Source organism: Bos mutus, chromosome 9 (assembly GCF_027580195.1).
Source record: "Bos mutus isolate GX-2022 chromosome 9, NWIPB_WYAK_1.1, whole genome shotgun sequence".
In the NCBI taxonomy this organism is placed as follows: Eukaryota; Metazoa; Chordata; class Mammalia; order Artiodactyla; family Bovidae; genus Bos; species Bos mutus.
Window position 1 is genome coordinate 73,688,002 of NC_091625.1, and position 16,715 is coordinate 73,704,716.

A 16,715-nucleotide genomic window follows, 5' to 3' on the forward strand; every position below is an offset into this window, starting at 1 on the left:
GAATACAAATCCACAGGACTTCCCATTCAATTCACATTATGTGGCGTGAGAATACTGAATGAGAATTGAAGCCAAAAAAAGCACTCAAATATTCTTGGACATTTACATATGATTGTCAAGTAGACCTTATATTGGCTGTGTGGTTTTGTGTCTGTGTGAGTGTGTTGCTTTAAATAAAAACTTTGAACTCTTCGTTCTAAAAGTAATCCACGTTTTTTCTTTACTGAAGTGTAAATTTGGAACATTTATGTGCGGTAGATGGTCCTGAAATTTTTCTATTGGATGCAATAATCAACATGCCGTTCATCTGTATTAATGTTTATGCAAAGAGGAATATGTTTTTAATAGCAAATGACTGCTTATGCTAAGAAAAGGAGTTAAAAACTCTTCTATCTTCTTGAATGTTACTTTGGAATAAGAACAGCTTTGTTATTCTGCCTCATGTATTGTGCTTTCAGATGTGAGTTTTCGCTCTTAAAAATATTACCTTGAAAGAAAATTCTCTGTGAAAAAATACTCCTAAAAGAGTATTCCCCTGTGAGAAATGATCTCCACTCAAAATGTCAATTTAAAAATGTGCTTTGAATTATCCTGTTGCATCCCTGTTCGCTTTTTGTTTTGGCTCACTATATATTTGAAAACAACTAAACAGACCTTACTCAAATTTTCCAGAACAATTCTTTATTGGAAAAAGACCAGGAATCAGAAATATAAATGTTTGGACCCAAAAATGTTCTTCCAAAATTTAAGAATTCGATAAAACTGGGTGTTTAAACTTTTTAAAAATACATTGAAAGGATTTTTTCCATTGTAATTGCTTCACATTTCATGTAAATGTACACAGTCATATTTTATAATTTTTATAAATGTATCTTGCTTGGATGTTGCAGCAATCTTGAAACATGTGATCTGGAATGATAGCCCAGAGTTGCTCCTAAGAGAGTGATTATCTGTTCCTCCATCACTGCTACGTTTAGAATATGAGGATATGTTAATGTTTGCACAGCATTTTGAGATGTTTAGAATAAAAGTTTTTATTAATTTCAGACTTGTGACCTGAGATGGAGATCTTATAAATGGAAATGGCCATTGGGAAAGCCAGAAGATAGAATTAGAAGAAGTATTTTAACCAAGGAGTATTGAGGAAGGTTGTGAGAAGTAGAAACATAGAAAAGATAGACCTGGATTAGACATAATCGCAGCAACAGCATGTCCAAAAGTTCTAATATTGCTGACAATTTTCAAATTCATATTATTAGTCATAATTGTGCTTGAAAAATCATAGAAAGCACTCATACTAAGAGTATTAGTGATGGGCTTGGAGTACATATGCTATTCTAGAAATTTTAAAGGGTGAGTATAACTTTCCTAAAATAAGTGTGAGACATGGACACTTGTCTTCAGGCCATCACAATGAATAAAGATGATTATATTAATAAATAGGAACTTAATGAGAAATGAGCCCTTGGAGATGAATTAAGTCACTTTATAAATACAATTGTCTTTCTTATTGGTTGCATCAAGGTTGCACTCTAATGTGTATCCCCAGATCACTTCCTAGAATTCTTGTCTATCCGCAAACCACATTTTAGAACTTAGTTCTCATATGGATTCATTATCCTGGTATCCCCAAACCCAGCTAATCAGCAGGAACAGCTGTGGAACTTCGTGAAGGGTTCAGATTGGAGAATCTCAGAATCTCTAAGATGGACCTTGGGAATCTGGCTTGCTTTTATACATTCTCCAAGTGTTTGAGAAGCCTTGCATAACAGAGATGTGCATCAAATATTCAACACTGAGTAATCTATTAACATTTGGGGTATGAATAATGGCAGGAAGTGAGGAGGAACTGAAGAGCCTCTTGATGAGGGTGAAAGAGAAGAGTAAAATAGCAGGCTTGAAATCAACATTAAAAAAAAAAAGAAAAAGAAAAAACTAAGATCATGGTGTATGGTCCCATCACTTCATGGCAAACAGAAGGGGAAAAAAGTGGAAACGGTGACAGATTTTATTTTCTTTGGCTCAAGAATCACTGAGGAGTGACTACAGCCATGAAATTTAAAGATGCTTGCTTCTTGAAGGAAAGCTATGACAAACCTAGGCAGCATATTCAAAAGCAGAGACATACTTTTTCCACAAAGGTCCATCTAGTTAAAACTATGGTGTTTCTATTAGTCATGTATGGATATGAGAGCTGGTCCATAAAGAAGGCTGAGCCCCAAAGAATTGATGCTTTCGAATTGTGGTGCTGGAGAAGACTCTTGAGAGTCCCTTGGACTGCAAGGAGATCAAAAGAGTCATTTCTAAACGCAATCACCTCTGAATATTCATTGGAAGGACTGATGCTGATGCTCCAATACTTTGGCCACTTGATGCAAAGAGCCAAGTCATTGGAATAGACCCTGATGGTGGGAAAGATTGAACGCAGGAGGAGAATGGGGTGACAGAGGATGAGATGATTGGATGGCATCACCAACTCAGTGGACATTTGAGCAAACTCCAGGAGATAGTGGAGGACAGAGGATCCTGGCACACTGCCGTCCATGGGATTGCAGAGTCAGACACAATTTAGCAATTGAACAACACATGAATAAAATCTATCACTTATTCTGTGTGTACTGTATACCAGAAATTGACATGTGTTTTCTTTATCTGCACAGCAATGCTTCTTGAAATTATTATTCCTGTTTTAAAAACTATAACTCATTTAGCAGAGCAGGTCTGTAGAGTTAGTAAAAGGCAGAGTGAGGATTCCAATATAGTTTTGCTTAACTCTGGGCTTGTGAGCCTCTCAGAATAGCACAGATATAATGTTCTGATTTCTCACAAATGTCCTGACCATGTGTGTATTGGGTTTGGTTCTGGCACATTTAGTAAGAAGAGTTCTGTATTCTAAAAAGTCCCAATAATGTCTAGCATGCCATTTAAGTATCAATTTCATTACTGTTCTCTTGTGCTATTAAGGACTTTGAATTGTGAGATGATACTAGAATTTTGTGTCTATTTCTCATGATCTTTTAGCTGGTGGATCCTTTGAGATTTGTACTTTAATACTAACAAGGAGAAAAAAATGGAAAAGATGCAGTAAACTTTCTCTCTGCATGTAGAAGAGAGAAGAAATATTGTATGCTTTCAAGAACCTGGCGTTAGACAAAATGTTCCAGTGGTAAGCTCCTCTCTCTTTGCCATTTACTACTCCTTCCCATGGTGACTAGACATGGGTCCATTCCTAACAGGTGACTATAGAAGGTAGTCTTTGGCTATGGGAAAGAAACCTCAAGAATAATCTCTCATCCTTCTGTAGTAACAACCACTCAGTCTTTTCTGGAACTAGGCAGAGCTTTGAAAATTGGCAGGAGGGTTGAGCCCTCCCTCATTTCTGGGTGACACCTTTAGGTTTCCAGCAGTTCATTTCAATTTCTGTTCCATGATCCATTCTTATGTAAGATTATTCATACATTTGATGTAATCTGTGTTGTATTGCAGCAAATGACAAACCAAGAATTTCCTAATGTGCATTCCTTATAGAAAGGCAATGCTGTGAATAAAAATCCTGTGAGAAACAAGTCATCATGATCAGGCTGCATAAAAGCAATACAATGTACTCATCCTTTAACATAAATGTCCTAAAATGTTAAGGCAGAAAGTGTGATAAGAAGATGCAGAAATATTGAAATGAAGAAATTACGCTTGCTTGTAAATGAAGGACATTCTTTTCAGCCTGGACCAGGCTTTTGATCAGGTCTTACATCTGTGTCCAGGGTTGTGTCGTTTAGATTTTTATCTCTCTGCTACATACTGTGCACCAGTAGACATGGACAGTTTTGTGAGTTAGTGGAATGAAGACGCTTTCTGGCAACCTGGCAGTCATGCTGGGAAATTGCATTTCACATTCTCTTGTTCACTCTCCCAAAATTGTTGTCAGGCCAATTTCATACAAGCTGGGTGTTTACAGTTTGGGGCTGTGGAGGAGGGGAAAGTATTTTGGCTAATGTGTACTGACGTCAGTGGCTTAAATCCCAGGCAGTTGAGGTACTCTTGTTGCTTAGCAAATGCATGCTTATTTTCTGGTCCAGCTTTAAAAGTGCTGAAATAGTTGTCTTGTAGGTGGTATTGGAACAAAAGGCTCCATCTTTGAAGCAAAAAATACTTCTGAGCACTAGAGCAGCATTATGTGTGGTTAAATTACATGTATCTTTCATACCAGTGTATAAGGTTTAATGGAATCATGATCAAATTTCTGTATGAGAGAGGAACAGAAATGGCATTTATATTGCAGCCTGGTTGCATGCCATGTATAATAAAATTTCATCTCACCCACCTCTAGGCTGCTGGTAAAAACTTTTCTTGGTCACATTTGTATATCACATAAAAGTTCAATATTTTGAAAGAATAAAGGACTCCCCCTTCTCTGGCCTCCTTCCATGTCCCAATCTAGCCTTTGGTAATATTTCTTCTTTAAGGATCTTTTTACTCTGGCATGGTTTGAATTACAGAGCAGAACAGTTCAGTTTAAAATGCCCCAGAATAGAAAGAATAAAGTAATAAAGTATGAAAATGTCAAATTTTCAGAAATAGATGCAAACATTCACTTCTCCATGGTCACAGTTGAAATGAGCAAAGTAAATGGAAAGCATTGCTCTTTTATTTTGTTCCTTTTCATGAAACTTAACCACCATATAGGGATATAAAGATGTATAAAAATACAGGTATAGTACAAGCCAGAATATGATGGAGAAAAGCTATAAAATGTTCAAGAATAAATTATAGCCGATTACAGAAGATAAATATCCCATCTGATGGGGCCTCCTTTCCAGAATCAGTGTGGATAAGATGCTCTAAACCCTTTCCACACAATATACTAGAAAACAGGATAAAGTATGACAGATATTAAATACATATTTGAGCATGCAAAAAAGTAAGGTAAAATTGCAAATAGCAGGGAATTAAAGGGAAGTTTGAAACCAGAATGGTGAACTTACACTTGATATAAAGCTATCTTGGGAGACTAAATTGTTCTCAGTAACTGAGAGTCTTGGATTTTTATGGGTGCACTTGTTAAAGCTTTGGGTCAGCACAAGGTGAAGAAATGTAACCCTATATAAAGCCAGAATCTTCTAAAGCTACATATTTAGTCAGTGAAATGGTGGATTACAAAAACCTTTTAACTACTAATAAAGGCAGAAGACTCTTAACTCATTGAATCTAAGGGGTGAAAATTCCCTTCTAAAAATTGGTAACTTCAAGCTTGTCCTAATAGCACAATTTGAAAAGCCCCAAGTGGAGATACTGACTTCAGGTGGTGCTGACTTTGTAGTGCCCCATAGTTCCCTTTGAAACAAATCTAACTAGATCCAGGAGGGATGCACCTACTGTGAATACCTTGCAGGATTAACACAGATAAAGCTCAGAAAAACGTGAACTCGCAGCACAAAGCAAGCTTACAACGTTGAACTTGTTTGCTTGAGAACAATTTGACTCCAAGGATTTCAGATATTGAACTCACTATAGCCAAGATAAAAATGTTGAAAGTACTTAAGGGAATTATACAGTAATTTAATAACATTAGCATGGAAAAGGATATTTCAAAAAAGACTGACAAATATAAGAAGCAAATACAATTTCTAGAAATTAACATAAATTATTGAAATGAATTTTCATTGAGTGGGTTACACAATAAATAAAGCTGAATAGAATTAATTAAATATACATACATATATACACAGTTGCTCAGTCGTGTATGACTCTTTGTGACCCCATGGAGTGTAGCCCTCCAGGCTCCTCTGTCTATAGGATTTTTCAGGCAGGAGTACTGGAGTGTGTTGCCATTTCCTCCACAAGGGGATCTTCCTGCCCCAGGGGTCAAACCTGCGACTCCTGCATTACAGGGGTAGATTCTATACCACTGAGCCATCAGGGAGGCCGCAATTAAATTTAAGATACATTCTAAATGTATTTTCCAGTGTGCACCAGAGAGAAATGGAAATAATGGAAACTAGGAAGGACAGGTTAAGGAATGTGAAGAGTCGAATTATTTGGTGCAATAAACATCTCAGTATTTTAGAAAGTGAGAATTTAGGAAATGCAGCAGGACATTACTCCTTAATTCAGAAAGCAGAACAAATCCCAAAGAGAACAAATTAAAGAAATGCACACAAAGAGTAATTATGATAAAAATATGTAGAATATCAGAGGCGAGAATAAAATCTTAAACAGACAAGATAGATTATCTACAAAGGAATGACAACTAGACCAAGAGCTGACTTCTCAGTAACAAAAATGGAACCAGAAGACGGTGTAATAGTGGCTTTCAAATTTTGAGAAGAAAAATTTGTCATCTTATATTAACATATTCAGAAAACTAACTTTCAAGATGCAAGGAAAAACTATGACATTTTTCTGGTAAACCAAAACTGAGAGTTGATCACTAATCATCTTTTATAATTAATATTTTTCTAAAAGAGGAAAAATAAATGCAGAGGAAAAGAATGAGGTACAAGAATAGAGAACAAAGAAATTTGTAAACTTGTAGAAAAGCTAAATAAGCATATTGTAGAATGTATTATTTTTGGAAGTTAAAAAAGACAAGTTACCATGGTAGGTATAATAATGAATTCCCAAGGATGTCCATGTCTCACTCCTCAGAATCTATGAACATTATATTATATGGCAAAGGGAAATTTAGGTTGCAGATGGAACTAAGGTTTCTGACCAGCTGGCCTTAAAATAAGATTATCCTGTATAAAGGCTTCCCAGATGGCACAATGATAAAGAATCTGCCTGCCAATTCAGGAGATGCAAGAGATGAGAGTTCAGTCCCTGGATCAGGAAGATCCCCTGGAGAAAGAAATGGCAACCCACTCCAGTATTCTTGCCTGGAAAATTCCATGAAGAGCCGAGTCTGGCAGACTGCAGCCCATGGGGTCACAGAGAGACAGACACGACTAAGCACACATGTGCACACACACACACACACACATACACATTCTGTATTATCACCAGGATCCGATATAATCAAAAAGGTTCTTGAACATGGAAGAGGAAACCAGAAAAGAGTCCGTGAGAGGGAGATGTGACTAGAGATAAAGTAAGAGTGAATGTACTGTGAGAAAGGCTTGACAGCCTTTGCTGACTTTGAAGATAGAGGAAAAGGCCTTGGGCCAAGGAGTACAAGTGGCCTCCAGAAACATAAAAAAGCGCAGAACAAGATGCTACTCAGATGCTACAGCTACAAGAAGCTGTAGGAGAGGATTAAGGTCTGCTAGCACCTTGATTTTAGCCTGCTGGGATCTGTGCCAGATTTAAGGTCCACAGATGCTAAGATAATAAAATTTTTATTAAGCTGCTAAGTTTGTGGAATTTTGATACAGCAGCAATAGAAAACTACTACCAATACCAACAGTGTAAGGCAAAGGAGGGAGGCATTTGAAATGAAAGCATTTTAAAATGTGCTTTAGTCCAGTTATTGCTGTTTAAAAGTGGCATATCTAAAGTGTAAAACATAGATTGAGAATAAAATTAGAGAAAAATTATACTTAGAAAACACAAATGAATCATGTTCCTAGTGTAGCTGTTTTACAGTCAAATGAAAATTTGAACTAAAAATATTATTAGGTTCAAAGAAGATCACGGCATAATGATAAAATATGATTTTTAAAGCTGATAAAATGGATAGAGCTGTAATGAATTTGGGCAAAGGAGAAATAGGAAATAGACACAAATGATATTTTTTTAAAGTGCAGCATAGCTACAGAAACAACAAAGATTTATCCCTTTTTATGTAATTCTAAAAACAAATTTACAGCAGTATATTTTAAAACTCTGGAGGAAAAAAATCCCTAGAAAGATATAGCTTACAAAATTGACCTAGAAAGAAATAGAAGGCCTAAGTAGAATTGCAAGTAATATGGAAACTGATATCGGTCATATGATAGATTGGCTGGATACTCAGCAAGGCTATTTCCTTTTCCAGGAAATATTGATACATCTGCCTTCCAATTAGGTTGAAACCACAAGTAGAGTGCCAGCTAGTTCAGTTCAGTTCAGTCGCTCAGTTGTGTCGACTCTTTGCGACCCCATGGACTGCAATACGCCAGGCCTGCCTGTCCATCACCAACTCCCGGAGTCCACCCAAACCCATGTCCATTGACTTAGTGATGCCATCCAATTATCTCATCCTCAATCATCCCCTTTTCCTCCTGCCTTCAATCTTTCCCAGCATCAGGGTCTTTTCAAATGAGTCAGCTCTTCGCATCAGGTGGCTAAAGTATTGGAGTTTCAGCTTCAACATCAATCCTTCCAATGAATATTCAGGACTGATTTCCTTTAGGATGGACTGGTTGGATCTCCTTGCAGTCCAAGGGACTCTCAAGAGTCTTCTCCAACACCATAGTTCAAAAGCATCAGTTCTTCAGTGCTCAGCTTTCTTTATAGTCCAACTCTCACATCCATACATGACTGCTGGAAAAACCATAGCCTTTACTAGACAGACCTTTGTTGGCAAAATAATGTCTCTGCTTTTTAATATGCTGTCTAGGTTGGTCATAACTTTTCTCCCGAGGAGTAAGCGTCTTTAATTTCATGTCTGCAGTCACCATCTGCAGTGATTTGGGACCCCCTCCCAAAATAAACCTGCCACTGTTTCCACTGTTTCCCCATCTGTCTGCCATGAAGTGATGGGACCGGATGCCATGATCTTTGTTTTCTGAATGTTGAGCTTTAAGCCAACTTTTCCACTTTTTCACTCTTTCACTTTCATCAAGAGGCTCTTTAGTTCTTCTTTACTTTCTGCCATAAGGGTGGTGTCATCTGCATATCAGAGGTTATTGATATTTCTCCCGGCAATCTTGATTCCAGCTTGTGCTTCATCCAGGCAGCGTTTCTCATGATGTACTCTGCATATAAGTTAAATAAACAGGGTGACAATATTCAGCCTTGACATAGTGCTTTTCCTATTTGGAACCAGTCTATTGTTCTGTGTCCAGTTCTAACTGTTGCTTCCTGACCTGCATACAGATTTCTCAAGCGGCAGGTCAAGTGGTCTGCTATTCCAATCTCTTTCAGAATTTTCCACAGTTTATTGTGATCCACACAGTCAAAGGCTTTGGCATAGTCAATAAAGCAGAAATAGATGTTTTTCTGGAACTCTCTTGCTTTTTCCATGATCCAGCAGTTGTTGGCAATTTGATCTCTGGTTCCTTTGCCTTTTCTAAAACCAGCTTGAACATCTGCAAGTTCATGCTTCACGTATTGTTGAAGCCTGGTTTGGAGAATTTTGAGTATTACTTTACTAGCATGTGAGATGTGTGCAATTGGGCAGAAGTTTGAACATTCTTTGGCATTGCCTTTCTTAGGGATTGGAATGAAAACTGACCTTTTCCAGTTCTGTGGCCACTGCTGAGTTTTCCAAATTTGCTGGCATATTGAGTGCAGCACTTTCACAGCATCATCTTTTAGGAGTTGAAATAGCTCAACCAGAATTCCATCACTTCCACTAGCTTTGTTCATAGTGATGCTTCCTAAGGCCCACTTGACTTCGCATTCCAGGATGTCTGGCTCTAGGTGAGTGATCACAGCATCGTGATTACCTGGGTCATGAAGATCTTTTTTGTACAGTTCTTCTGTGTACTCTTGCCACCTCTTCTTAATATCTTCTGCTTCTGTTAGGTCCATACCATTTCTGTCCTTTATAGAGCCTATCTTTGCATGAAATGTCCCCTTGGTATCTCTAATTTTCTTGAAGAGATCTCTAATCTTTCCCATTCTATTGTTTTCCTCTATTCTTTTGCAGTGATCACTGATGAAGGCTTTGTTATCTCTCCTTGGTATTCTTTGGAACTCTGCATTCAAATGAGCGTATCTTCCTTTTCTCCTTTGCTTTTTGCTTCTCTTCTTTTCACAACTATTTGTAAGGCCTCCTCAGACAGCCATTTTGCTTCTTTTGCATTTCTTTTTCTTGGGAATGGTCTTGCTCCCTGTCTCCTGTACAATGTCACAAACCTCCATCCATAGTTCTTCAGGTACTCTATCAGATCTAGTCCCTTAAATTTATTTCTCACTTCCACTGTATAATCATAAGGGATTTGATTTAGGTCATACTTGAATGGTCTAGTGGTTTTCCCTACTTTCTTCAATTTAAGTCTGAATTTGGCAATAACTAGTTCATGATCTGAGCCACAGTCAGCTCCCAGTCTTGGTTTTGCTGTCTGTATAGAGCTTCTCCATCTTTGGCTGGAAAGAATATAATTAGTCTGTTTTTGGTGTTGACCATCTGGTGATATCCATGTGTAGAGTCTTCTCTTGTGTTGTTGGAAGAGGGTGTCTGCTATGACCAATGTGTTCTCTTGGCAAAACTCTATTAGCCTTTGCCCTGCTTCATTCTGTACTGCAAGGCCAAATTTGCCTGTTACTCCCGGTGTTTCTTGACTTCATACTTTTGCATTCCAGTTCCCTATAATGAAAAGGACATCTTTTTGGGGTGTTAGTTCAGAAGGTCTTGTAGGTATTTATAGAACCATTCAACTTCAGCTTCTTCAGCATTACTGGTCAGTGCATAGACTTGGATTACCGTAATATAAAATGGTTTGCCTTGGAAACAAACAGAGATCATTCTGTCATTTTTGAGATTGCATCCAAGTACTGCATTTGGACTCTTTTGTTGACTGTGATGGCTACTCCTTTTCTTCTAAGGGGTTCTTGCCCACAGTAGTAGATATAATGGTCATCTGAGCTACATTCACCCATTCCAGTCAATTTTAATTCGCTGATTCCTCAAATGTCAGTGTTCACCCTTGCCATGTAGTAGGTGAGTACAAAAAGTAGTATAACACTCACAAGGACTGCCACCCAAAATCTTTCTTAGAGTTCTTGGCTTACTTTCACTTGGAGCTGAAGGTAAAAAAAAGTTTAGATGGTAGAGCCATCCAATAGAAAAAGCTGGAAGAGAGCTACGGAATAGAGAAGCTGAGACCAGCATCCAATTGCTACATACATGAAGACAGACAAAGAAACTTTCTGTGTGGGAAGCAAATGATATTTAAGGACTGTTGACAATAGCTGCTGTTATAATCCTCCCCACTAAAACACACATCCCAGACAATTACACAGACAACTCTAACCAGTGTTCAAGGATCACCTCATTCTAATCTTATATAAATTATTCCAGAGTAAGAGAGTGATAAGGCTAAAACAGGGCTTCCTAGGTGGCACTAATGGTAAAGAGCCTGCCTGCCAATGCGAGAGATATAAGAGACAAAAGATACGGGTTTGATTCCTGAGCTGGGAAGATCCCTTGGAGGACGACATGGCAACCCTCTTCAGTGTTCTTGCCTGGAGAATCCCATAGACAGAGGAGCCTTGTGGGTCATAGTCCAAAGCGTTGCAAAGAATTGGACATGACTGAAGTGACTTAGCACACACACACAAGGCTGAAATAACATTAATACCAACACCCGAAGAAAACTGTATGAGAAAGAAATAATATGATTTATGAAATAGATGGAGAAATTTTAAGCAGCATAATAGCAAATTCAACCCAAACAAAAACATATTTGTATTTATACACATGGACAAACTCGTTCACCATTCAACAAACATTTTTGAGCCAGTATGTGCCTAGCAGCCACATAACAACTTTAGACACATCACACATCAGAGAACACATACACAAAGATCTCTTAGAGTCTAGCAGAAGGAAATAAATGAGAATCTGTAAATAACAGAGTCCCTAGTATCAGCCTTGACTGAGACAGTGGTTTTCTTAGTGCTGCCCAAGACTGCCGTAGTTTTGAAAAACCACATCTTACTGATGACTCATACTGAGCTTACGGTTAAAAGGAATTCCCCAACTTTTGTTTTGTTTCACATGAGCTGTGACCAGGTCTCTTTCCAATCAGGTTATTATGACATATATCAGATATACCAAATATCAAAAAAACAAAGGATAAAATAATGAATACCCAGACATTTGCCTCTAGCTTGAACAATGAAACTTAAAACATTCTGTTGGACCTGCTGTGTAGTGCTCCCTGCTTGTGTTTCTTCTCTCTACACAGAGTTATCTCTAATGTAAATTTGTTTCCAGTTTTGCTACATATTTCTGTGTATTTTCAAGCCATAGGAAGTATTATTTGCATATTTTAAAGCCTTATATAAATGTATTTGAGGAATGTAACAAAAGCTGTTTGCCTAGAGGGTTTGGCCTGTAATAGCCCCTGTGATAAGGCTGTTATAAGGCTGGAAAGATAATCTGCAAATTTAGTAAAACCAAAATGCAAAATGGTAACAATTATTTGCTGCTTACCAGAAATGCACCTAAAACAAAAGGACTTTAAATATTTAATAAAAAATCACAACTATAAAAATATAGCAAACATAATAGTTACAATTTACAGAGTGCACATAAGGTCCTTCATCTTCTCTAAACTATGTGGATTATTTAATTTTCACAAAAACATCATTTTTTTAGGTCTTCTTAAAGACTTACAAAAACGTTTCATAATTATATCTATAAAGACATGGTCATTTTTTTAGATTCCAAAGTACTTTATAAGTCATTATGGTAACTAATTATTACAGCATATTATAATTTCATTTTCTATTGTTGTAGATTTTTATTGATGTAATGGATTTCTGTACTAATATATATCTAGTCACCCTGTTGAACTCTCTAATTCATTGTATTAATTCTAATGATTCTTTGGTAGATCCTCTTGGGCTTTCTATAAATATAAATATATTTTCTGCAGTAACTGACAGTAATGTTTCTTTATAATCTTTATACTTTTTTATTTCTTATTCTATTTATACTGAGATGACTAGTATCTCCACGTAAATGTTTTATTGCAGTTATGAGTGTGTAGAGGGTACTGTGTATGAAAGTGTGGTAGTGCCTCAGTCATGTCTGACTCTTTGCAGCCAATGGACTGTGGCCTGCCACGTTCCTCTGTCCAAGATTACCGGCATGGGTTGCCATTTCCTTCTCCAGGGGATCTTCCTGACCCAGGGATCGAACCTGGGTCTCCCGCATTTTAGGCAGATTCTTTACTGTCTGAGCCACCTGGGAAGCTCATTGACAGTAGGGCTGCCGTTTACAAAGCACCACAAACTGAATGGCTTAAATAACAGGAATTTATTCTCTTACCATTTTGGATGTTGGAAATCAAGGTGTTGAGACTTCCTTGACGGTCCATTGGTTAAGACTCCCTTTCCAATGCAGAGGGTGCAGGGTTCCATCCCTGATGGGGGAATAAGGTCACATGTGCTGTGGAGTAAGGCCAAAAACTGAAAAGAAATGAAGGTGTTGACAGGGTTGAACATGAGGAAAGTTTCTCTTCCAGGCTTGTTTCCTTGACTGTCTTTATAGTAACACTCTTCCCGTAAACATCTGTCTCTAAATTTCCCCTTTTTTAAAAGGATACCAGTCATGTTTGATTAGGGTCCACCCTAATGACTTCATTTTAACTTGATTGCTTCTGTAGAAACCTTATCTCCAAATAAGGTCACATTCTGAAGTCCTGGGAGTTAAGACTTCAGTTAATTTGGGGGCAGGGAGACACAATACAACCCACAACAGAGAGCATCCTTGTCTTATTCCTGACTTTAGAACGAATACTGCTAACATTCACTTTCAATTACATTTTTTATAGATTTTTATCAGATTAGTCTTTTGTTGGTCAAGACTTTTCTTCATACACATTCTTTTCCACTGCAGAATCAGCACGTCAAGTAAGCCATGCAGCTCCAGCATTCTTGCTGTGACTGCTGCCCTTGCAAGGGGCACCCCTTGTAATTATTAAAAGAGTTCATCTATGTGAAGTACTTAGAGCAGCCTGCCAGGTAATGTGGGAAAAGTATTATTGCCAGTGATTACTCTCAAGGTTTATTTCAACTCTGAAACATGTAACTAATCCCAGACCCTAGGAAAGTATGGGGAATGCCCAGTTCATTCTCAGAAGTTGCAAATATTTTTGTTCTATGTAGTTTTTTTTTAATCTCTAAAGGAAGAGAGAATTGATGACATTATGTCACAAAAATGTGCACTTCCTGTTAAGTAAGTTTGCATCAGCCCTGGGACTGGATCTTCGTTCTTGAGCTGCATCGTTTCTCTCTTAATATTGCTGCTCCACTCTGTGAATTTCTCTACCAGTCATATCCTCTCCTCCCTCTGAGTTTCTGCTTTCTCAGAACTTGGCTTATGGATACAGCTTCATTGACCACTGCTCCCCCGGCCACCACTACTCTTATTTCCACAGTGTCCATCGTCTGTTTGAGCCTTGTTTGAATTCAGATTTCCAAGAAGGAAGTCTGATTGGCTCAGATCATCACATTTTGCCCTTCTTTGGCTGCCGTGGAGAGAAGAGTCCCAGCCATCAAGATGATCACCTAAATACCAGGAGCTGTGGCTGGGACAGTTCCATAAGAGTATGCTATGATGAGCAGGTAGTAATCTATCTATGTGAAAATATGTATGTAAAAAAGGAGTTGGAAGTAGAACATAAAACAAAACATTAGATTCATTTTATGTAAGGATATAAGTGCAAAAGTCCCGATTGAATCATGATCTTTGTGAATCTGGTCCCTGCGATTGTATACTGCACAGCAGCGTTAGACAGTAGTCTTACCCACAAGCCAGGACCCAACATCATATTTAGAAAGAAAAATACTACAGGCGTTGCTGCTTAATCAGGATAGCACAACAATGCCTGTGGAGTTTGATTATGTGATATTTTGGAGGAGACTCTTGAGAGTCCCTTGGACTGCAAGGAGATCCAACCAGTCCATCCTAAAGGAAATCAGTCCTGAATGTTCATTGGAAGGACTGATGTTGAAGCTGAAACTCCAATACTTTGGCCACCTGATGTGAAGAACTGACTCATTTGAAAAGACCCTGATGCTGGGAAAGATTGAAGGCAAGAGAAGGGGACGACTGAGGATGAGAGATGGTTGGATGGCATCACTGACACAATGGACATGAGTTTGAAAAAGCTCCGGGAGTTGGTGATGGACAGGGAGGACTGGCGTGCTGCAGTCCATGGGGTCGGAGTAGGACATGACTGAGCAACTGAACTGAACTGAACTGATATTTTTGTGCATGTTTTCTTCAGTGTGACAAGACTTAAAATACAGTAAGTCTATTCATCTTAAAGGGTAATTGTCTCCACGGATCTGTTTTGGTTGCCACTAATGCTCAGTGAATATTTACAGAATGAATTTATGTAGAGATCAAATTAATATTTTTGATAGTCAATAAACCTAATAGAGTCAACTAAAATTCCTCAGAATTTGATAGTTTACATCGGTAGCATGGCCATGTATAGAAAAATTGTGCAAAATTCATAAAAGTTTTTATATTTATCAACAATAATTATAAAATATAGATTGCCTTCACAATGGCAAAAACAGCAGAGAAAAATTTACAGTAAAACTAAACTAGAATATTTTGAAGAAAGCTACAAAATTTTACTTAGGTATATATAGAAAGTTTAGAATAACCTTTCTGGATTTAAAAAAAAAACAAAACTGAATATAAAAACAAAACAAAACTTAATATTAAAAAGAACAAAAGAGCAACATTTCCCAAGTCCACTTATTGATATAACTCAATTATAATCAACATGATATTAAATGGATTGTTGAGAAGAATGAATATATGAAAATAACATGAAAAATTTGGAAAGCAAGATACAGTGCATAAAGAAAAAAGTGAGTGACTAGTACATCAATCTGTAGGTCAGTTGAATACAATACTTCATCCTAAAAATTCTCCCTGAACACTTCATGCTAGTTTATATACCACAGCACATATACATTCATACAGTGGCTGTGAAGGCCACAGCATTAACCAATGACAAGAGGTAAGATTATTCTATAAATAATGCTGAGGAATTGCTTTTCAGAAAAAACTCAAATCGGACTTTCAGCTTATATTACAAACCAAAATTATTTCCAGAATTTTTTTACTTAAATGAAATAAACAAAAATGGGAAGCTCAGGTGGCTCAGTGGTAAAGAATCTGCCTGCTAATTCAGGAGATGTGGAAGATGCGGGTTTGATCCCTGGGTCGGGAAGATCCCCTGGAGGAGGAAATGGCAACCCACTCCAGTATTTTTGCCTGGAAAATCCCATGGACAGAGACCTGGTGGGCTAGGTTCATGGGGTCACAAAGAGTTAGACACAACTGAGTGACTGGACATGAGTACAACAAACAAAAATATGAAAAAAGGCACCAAATATGACTGGCAAAAGAGTTAATACAATTAATATATCAAGAGTTTCAAAAACAGATAAAAAGAAAACACCCTTGTAAAAAGAAAGCACTTTAAATAAATACAAACAGCCAATTAAAATATGTATTATTAAGTAAAATACATATGTAAAAATGCTATTTTCCTCTATCAATATAAGAATTGCTTATAATAATACTTAAGGCAATAGTATAATAACATGATCATTTATTATACTGCTGCTAGAAGGAGAAATTAGTATATCGTTTTTGGAAAGTGAGCTTTAAGAAAATCATACATTTGAACTGTTATAAATCTATTCTTAAAAAAAATGAAGTATACCAATACTTATATTTAAGATTCTATTTTTATTCATAAATTAAATCAGGAATAAATCATTATGTTCAATGATGGAATAATCAAGAAATAAATTATAATACTGTGTGATAGAATTTTTTAAATACTACTTAATGAAAGAGAAGAATGCTTACA